Here is an 8,241-nt window from a genome sequence, read left to right on the forward strand (position 1 = left end):
GGATCGGATCACAGTCAGCGAGTGATGATTTTCGGGATAGGATCACAGTGAGTGAATGAATGAGTGATGATTTTCCGGATCGGATCATAGTCAGCGAGTGATGATTTTCGGGATAGGATCACAGTGAGTGAATGAGTGATGATTTTCCGGATCGGATCATAGTGAGTGAATGAGTGATGATTTTCCGGATCGGATCATAGTCAGCGAGTGATGATTTTCAGGATAGGATCACAGTGAGTGAATGAGTGATGATTTTCCGGATCGGATCATAGTCAGCGAGTGATTATTTTCGGGATAGGATCACAGTGAGTGAATGAGTGATGATTTTCCGGATCGGATCATAGTCAGCGAGTGATGATTTTCCGCATGGGATCACAGTGAGTGTGGATTTTCAGGATTGGATCACTTTGAGTGAGGATTTACAGATCGAATCACAATCAGTGAATGAGTGATGATTTTATCGGATCGGATCACAGCCAGTGAGTGAGGATTTTCTGGATCGGATCACGATGGGTGAGTGATGATTTCCCTGATCGAATCACGATCAGTGAGTGAGTGTGGAATTTCCGGATCCGAATCACAATCAGTCAGTGAGGATTTCCTGCACCGGATCACAATCAGTGAGTGAGTGATGATTTGCCGGATCGGATCACAGACAATGAGTAAGGATTTTCTGGATCGGATCACAATCAGTGAGTGAGGGATGATTTCCTGGATCGGATCATAATCAGTGAGTGAGTGATGATTTTCTGGGTCGGATCATAATCAGTGAGCGAGTGATGATTTCCTGGATAGGATAACAATCAGGGAGTGAGTGATGATTTCCTGGATAGGATCATAATCAGTGAGTGAGTGATGATTTCCTGGATTGGATCATAATCAGTGAGCGAGTGATGATTTCCTGGATAGGCTCATAATCAGTGAGTGAGTGATGATTTCCTGGATAGGATCATAATCAGTGAGTGAGTGATGATTTCCTGGATTGGATCATAATCAGTGAGCGAGTGATGATTTCCTGGATAGGCTCATAATCAGTGAGTGAGTGATGATATTCTGGATAGGATAACAATCAGTGAGTGAGTGATGATTTCCTGGATAGGATCATAATCAGTGAGTGAGTGATGATTTTCTGGGTCGGATCATAATCAGTGAGCGAGTGATGATTTCCTGGATAGGATAACAATCAGTGAGTGAGTGATGATTTCCTGGATAGGATCATAATCAGTGAGTGAGTGATGATTTCCTGGATTGGATCATAATCAGTGAGCGAGTGATGATTTCCTGGATAGGCTCATAATCAGTGAGTGAGTGATGATTTCCTGGATAGGATCATAATCAGTGAGTGAGTGATGATTTCCTGGATTGGATCATAATCAGTGAGCGAGTGATGATTTCCTGGATAGGCTCATAATCAGTGAGTGAGTGATGATATTCTGGATAGGATAACAATCAGTGAGTGAGTGATGATTTCCTGGATAGGATCATAATCAGTGAGTGAGTGATGATTTTCTGGATAGGATCATAATCAGTGAGTGAGTGATGATTTTCTGGATAGGATCATAATCAGTGAGTGAGTGATGATTTCCTGGATAGGATCATAATCAGTGAGTGAGTGATGATTTCCTGGATTGGATCATAATCAGTGAGCGAGTGATGATTTCCTGGATAGGCTCATAATCAGTGAGTGAGTGATGATATTCTGGATAGGATAACACTCAGTGAGTGAGTGATGATTTCCTGGATAGGATCATAATCAGTGAGTGAGTGATGATTTCCTGGATAGGATCATAATCAGTGAGTGAGTGATGATTTCCTGGATCGGATCATAATCAGTGAGTGAGTGATGATTTTCTGGATAGGATCATGATCAGTGAGTGAGTGATGATTTTCTGGATAGGATCATAATCAGTGAGTGAGTGATGATTTTCTGGATAGGATAACAATCAGTGAGGGAGTGAGGGTTTCCCGGATCAGATCACAATGTCAACTCACCACTCTCGCTCGTGCGATTCACGGAATCCTCGGCGTTTGTGATACTAATTAAAAGAGCAAATTATGTAAGCGCGTTTGTAGGCAATCGACGAATCAACTACTCGTGTGGCTCCATCTATTTTGGCCTCTCTGTGCGGTGTGAATAAGAGGCATTTTTCCACACTTTTATCACTGAAGGATGCGCTGAGTTTTTTTTTAGAACAGTACAATACTACTGTTGCATGTAATTTATACCTCGAGACGAATAAGATACGCCATGGACTGAGAATAACGTTTACACTCTAAAGTGAAAGTATGCGTACACACGCAAGGATTGATTTCTCACGAATTCGTTTTCCATCCTACCACCCACCGCCCAATCCACCCCTCCCCCCGAATCGCAGGGTGGGTGGGGACGGGATTTTCCGGAGTTCAGCCTCGGACGGATCAAACTGAAATGAAACGCTGCGAACGCGCAATACGCATGGGCTGGTAACAGCATATACGAGAGCTGAAATACACACAATAGGCCTACCACAGACTGGGAATAGGTACATGCACAGAATGGCATATACAAATAACATGTACAAAGGGTAAAAGAGACGGCGAATAGCAAGAACGCATTATTGCAGAGACTGCCAATATCATACACAACAGAAATATGCACATAGTGTACCATAGGCTGAGGATGGCGTATACAATAACATTTCCACAGTGTAGTATAGACTTCCACTGCGCAGTTTATTGTATAGTATAACGTGTGTGTGTGCTAATCTCCAGTCTGTGACAGCTAGAGGAGATACCGCGTTCAAGGGGACGACTGCGACGAAGATGGAGCGTTGATTTCAGCCCGTGTGTGCCGGGGTGAGATGGATTGAGAGATGGCGATGCTGTGGGGATGCCTTCATTCAGCAGTGGATCAACAATGGCTGATTAAAATGATGATTATATCCCAAGACAAAAAGTTATATTATACAAAGATTAAGGAGCAAATACGTCATCAAGAACGTACTTTCAAGTGCGACTGACCTTTGACATCATAGAAATGTGAAAAATAATTGGAATGTTTAATTGTTCACTGGCGTATCAGATGTTGATTGACTTTTGTAATACTGTGACATAGTTTTCATTTCGTGGGTTAATAAAATAGACAAATACAAACATCAACGAAGGTAGCGATGGCTCGATGGTTTTCAGACGACACGATTAACCCTGTGACCTCCAGTTCGTTTTCCGGCCACGGCTAACATCAGTGGCGAATGATATATGGGACCTGGCCTGGAGCTCCCATTTCCCCCAACCAACCCATTGTGATCAGCGTGGTGAAGTATGGTCATACCCCCCCCCCCCCCCCCCCCCCCCCCCCCCCCCCCCCCCCCCCCCCCACCACCTCTCCTCCGTGGCTGATACGCGTAGGGGATGCCTTCATCCAACAGTGGATTTAAAAAGGGCTGTGGATTATTATGTATTAAGCTCTTTGCCATTATTATACGCGCAAGCAATACAGTACTCATTGCCATTAAGTACTGTACAATTTAAATTCGTACATACTGTACATTTATATGGAGCTGTAAATTACGACAAAATCGTGAATAACAATCGGACAGTAATACTATGCGGCCCCTTATTAATAAGATGAATTCACATGTTGTTGGCTAATTTTCACCCAAAAGTACTTGATTTCACATTCTAAAAAAAGCCACCGATGATGGATGGCGATTCGTGAATTATTAATTTGGTCCAGCAATCTGGCGTGGAATTGTTGACGTAACAGAATATGGCTGAAGAGAGGACATTGCGATTGCTGAGCCAGTGCTATTGGTTAAATAATCGCAGCATTCCGTTCTTTGTCTACACGCGTAAATGAAGGTGTGCTTTCGCCCACTGTTCTTCACTAATTTTCAGAGTGGGCGGGGGGGTGGAGGGCACTTTCGCCGAAAAGACATCATGAGTGCGAGGAGCCGCCACGCACGTTTTCAACCATTGGGGGGGGGTTGACAGCAGCACGATGATGTTGGGGGTGCTTTCACACGTGTCGTGTATTGCCGCATGTCAGGGGCCGAACTAGAGGCCACCAAGGGCCGCACTAGAGGCCACCAGGGGCCGCACTAGAGGCCACCAAGGGCCGCACTAGAGGCCACCAAGGGCCGCACTAGAGGCCACCAGGGGCCGCACTAGAGGCCACCAGGGGCCGCACTAGAGGCCACCAAGGGCCGAACTAGAGGCCACCAAGGGCCGCACTAGAGGCCACCAGGGGCCGCACTAGAGGCCACCAAGGGCCGCACTAGAGGCCACCAGGGGCCGCACTAGAGGCCACCAAGGGCCGCACTAAAGGCCACCAGGGGCCGCACTAGAGGCCACCAAGGGCCGCACTAGAGGCCACCAAGGGCCGCACTAGAGGCCACCAGGGGCCGAACTAGAGGCCACCAAGGGCCGCACTAGAGGCCACCAGGGGCCGAACTAGAGGCCACCAAGGGCCGCACTAGAGGCCACCAGGGGCCGAACTAGAGGCCACCAAGGGCCGCACTAGAGGCCACCAGGGGCTGAACTAGAGGCCACCAGGGGCCGAACTAGAGGCCACCAAGGGCCGCACTAGAGGCCACCAGGGGCCGCACTAGAGGCCACCAGGGGCCACACTACAGGCCACCAAGGGCCGCACTAGAGGCCACCAGGGGCCACACTACAGGCCACCAAGGGCCGCACTAGAGGCCACCAGGGGCCACACTACAGGCCACCAAGGGCCGCACTACAGGCCACCAGGGGCCGCACTAAAGGCCACCAGGGGCCGCCAGAGGCCTGCGGGCCTTGCAATGAAGAACGCCGCCGCGTTAGCCCATCAGCCAGACCAGTCATATCCGACGGTCTCGACCCTCTGGGTCTCATCAGCAGTCAGGCTTGTTCAACATGCTGCAGGATTGCCAGGTCTTATTGGCAAGAGCTCAAGAAAGCCCCTTTAGAATACAGATCTCACTGACCAAACTTTACCCCACCACACACTGCTGGGTGGACAGATGTGTGTGCGGGTGCGGGAGGGGGGCAGTGGAATTTGATCAACGTGGCCCCATTGTTTAAATGCCGCAACGGGAGATCGAACAGACGGTCTGTCCATGACGAGTCCAGTGTGCTGACTATTGCACCCCTGTGGCACCATCCACTCGTTCGTTCATGGTGCACACTCGAAATTGGACAATTCGTCAATTAGTATTTACGGCTTGTGTAGCAACATTCTTCTATGTTGGCCAATGCGGTTGACTGCTGGTGATTGTGATCAATCAATTAAGTACGCCCACCTCGAGATGTTGCCACACTGAAACGCATATAAATCCACATTATAACGAAAGTTGATTTCTATCCCGGTTATGGGAAACTGGTGCAATGTAATTTTGAACAAAAAAATGTTGAATTTTAATTATGGATAGGTGGTTATCGCGCTGTGATACGAACCCGGCGACCCAAATTATATTCCAGCCACGACGACCATCAGTGAGTGTCGAAGTGATGCCACAACCGGTTCTCCCAGTCCGCCCCCTTCGCCAACCCACACGGACCAGCGTGTGAAAGTATGATCACAAACCACTCATGATCGACATTGCGTGGGGAAGGCGTTCATCCATCGGCGGACTGAGAATAACTGCAATTATTTGTTATTTTTCTCCCATCCACTGTTTTGAAACTCAATTATTTTTTCATGTTGCTACAACGTGGTGCATTATGCAGCCCATTATGGCAAAACCCCAAAGCTATTTTTTCATTTATTTAGAGAGAAAAACATATCGACCAACTCATGAATTCTGCAAATGTCTCAATACAGTACTATATATGCAATGCGCTTAATAATAATGTGAACATTTCGTGGTTTTGCAGATTTCCTTTGGCTAGCTGTACATCTGAATAACTACGGTCGCGTCTGAGACAATCGGGTTTGTACTGCGTCTCTTAACACTCTCGCTCGATAAGAACAAAGGCGCAAGGTCACACAGCGAGTAACAGAAATGGGGATTTGCGTAGGAGGTGGAGGGGTCTGAACACGTGGGTACATTCATACAGTCTATGCAGGGTTTAACTTCAGCCAGTGCTATCCGGGGCCGTGTTCCGGAAAATTAACTCCCCCTCTCCCTCCCCCACCGATATCCGGGATTGCCCCCCCCCCTCACCACTGAATAATATTCCATTAGAATTTAAGCTATTAATCCTTATACGTATTAATACAATATACACCCTACGTGGCATTCAGTAGTATGCCATCATTGCTGTATAATTATCAGTCACGATCGATCCACTGCTGGATGAAAGCCTCTCCAGCCCATCCCGATTCTTCACAGTCCTGCGCCGTCAGCATATTGTTTTCTTCATACAGTGCATATATTGAGCAGACTAAAATATATATCTACGATAATCATGGGATTCATTTCGGCCGAATCTGTCCGGGTCAGAAACCCGTAAGTAGTCAAAACAAATCAGCTCCCGGTACATCACATCCAGTATACACACCTTGGCTGTGGCTGCTAGTCACGCGCCTACTCTTGTATACCAGCGACCCGGAAAGTGAGAAATTAAATCCTGATTATATTGATTAAAATGCCTCCAAGGCCCGAATTGGACAAAAGTGGGGCCACGTTGTAAATATGTACGCGATTGGCCTAATCTATGAATTCAAAAAAATTGCCACCCCAATTGGTAATCAACTGCTATGAGTATCAATTATGTGTTACATACCCCGAGCTCGCATCCACGACTTCGGGTATTTAACAACCGATTGATTATATTCAGGGGTTAATTTCTCACTTGATGTTTTTTCTCTTCCGGAACGCTGCTATAAGGTTGGCTTTGCGCCTATATTATTGTACCCTATATATTCCTACAACAGTGCGCACACATTTTCTATAAATAACTATAAATCCGGCGCATGGAATGACCATTGTTGTCATTGTAGTGCTAAAATAGCTCGGCGTTCAGGATTGTTTCGACTTAAGATTCAAACGCTGATTAAATCACAACGCAGTGACGCCCCTTGATTTGCGCTGTGTGCGCGTGGCGGCGGGGGGGTAGCCGCAGTAGCGGATGGATATTTAAATAATTCTTAATTAATTCATTCATAGACTTTATTGCACCATACTATCGCAGATGCTTTATGTTAGGATTTCACATACCTTCAAATATCTTGCATCGTCACGATTCAGTGATTCCCATTCGATTCAAAATCGTTTCGTTTTTTAAAATCTCGTTTGTTATGTGTTGTCTTTTCTGCGTTAGTACATGCCGCCAATTCACTCTGCGTAAATGCAACGTTGTTTGATCGTCACATTTGCATCTAATTTGCATTCGCAATAAATCGTCGATTCTTCGATCTAATTTGCATTCTTCTAATGTGCGCGTTGCTATTGTGAGCGGTGCAGACGATTATAGTTCTACAAAGTCACGTGCCTTTTATATTCTTTGCTGTTTGTCTTTATGCACGTGTGTGTGTGTATATATATGTCCTGTACATAGGCAACGTTTTTATCATTGCACGTGTACGTGCGCATGTCTGTGAGTGTGGGGAGCAGTCGTGTAGTGGTTCGCGCGCTGCGATACGATCCTTGCGACCCGAGTTCGATTGTTGACTATCTGAACCGGTCCTATCGGGATATCCTCCCCGCCACCCACACGCCTCGGCATCTAAACGAGTGCCCGGTACGGTGTGTGAACGTCGCCAATGTGGGAGACAAAGACGTCCGGGAGTGGTTCTAACCACACTACTTCCTCGTGTTCAAAGACAACAACCACAACAACAACCTATCCATAGCCCTAGACTATTGGGAGGGGGTAGGGGCAAAGCTCTCTTCGCGAGCACCTATTGAAGCCGGGACATGGTCACTCGTGTACGCGATAAGGGGCCGTCCATAAATGACGTCACGCACCTAGGGGGGGGAGGGGGTCAGACATTTGTGACGATGTGTGACGGGGGGGGGGGTTTGAGAAATGTGACGTCACATCAAAATGCGCAACTTTAAATAAATATAGACAACACGTTCTACTTAATTAAATATACTTTTTAATACATGTTTTCTCCTACAACATCAGAGTGCAGCGGCATATTAAATACGCACTACAATGACAATAGTTTAAAGCGATTTGAAGCATGTTTTATTTTTAGTTGGGTGGCAGAGCTTTGTGACGTCATATTTGAGGGGGTTCTGACTTTTTGTGACGCCGTGTGACGAGGGGGGGGGGGGGTCAAAAATCGTTCAAAATCGCGTGACGTCATTTATGGACTACCCCAAAGTCGAT

At 46.7% G+C, this 8,241-nt stretch overlaps 1 protein-coding gene across 1 annotated transcript in view; it reads left to right on the forward strand.

The window, feature by feature from the left end:
* LOC133349720 (arf-GAP with GTPase, ANK repeat and PH domain-containing protein 1-like) overlaps positions 1–8,241 on the forward strand; it is a 227,146-nt gene that overhangs the window by 115,478 nt on the left and 103,427 nt on the right. The gene's annotated exons all lie outside the window — the stretch shown is intronic.

This window comes from Lethenteron reissneri, chromosome 31 (assembly GCF_015708825.2).
Source record: "Lethenteron reissneri isolate LAM-NWPU_2019-01 chromosome 31, ASM1570882v1, whole genome shotgun sequence".
In the NCBI taxonomy this organism is placed as follows: Eukaryota; Metazoa; Chordata; class Hyperoartia; order Petromyzontiformes; family Petromyzontidae; genus Lethenteron; species Lethenteron reissneri.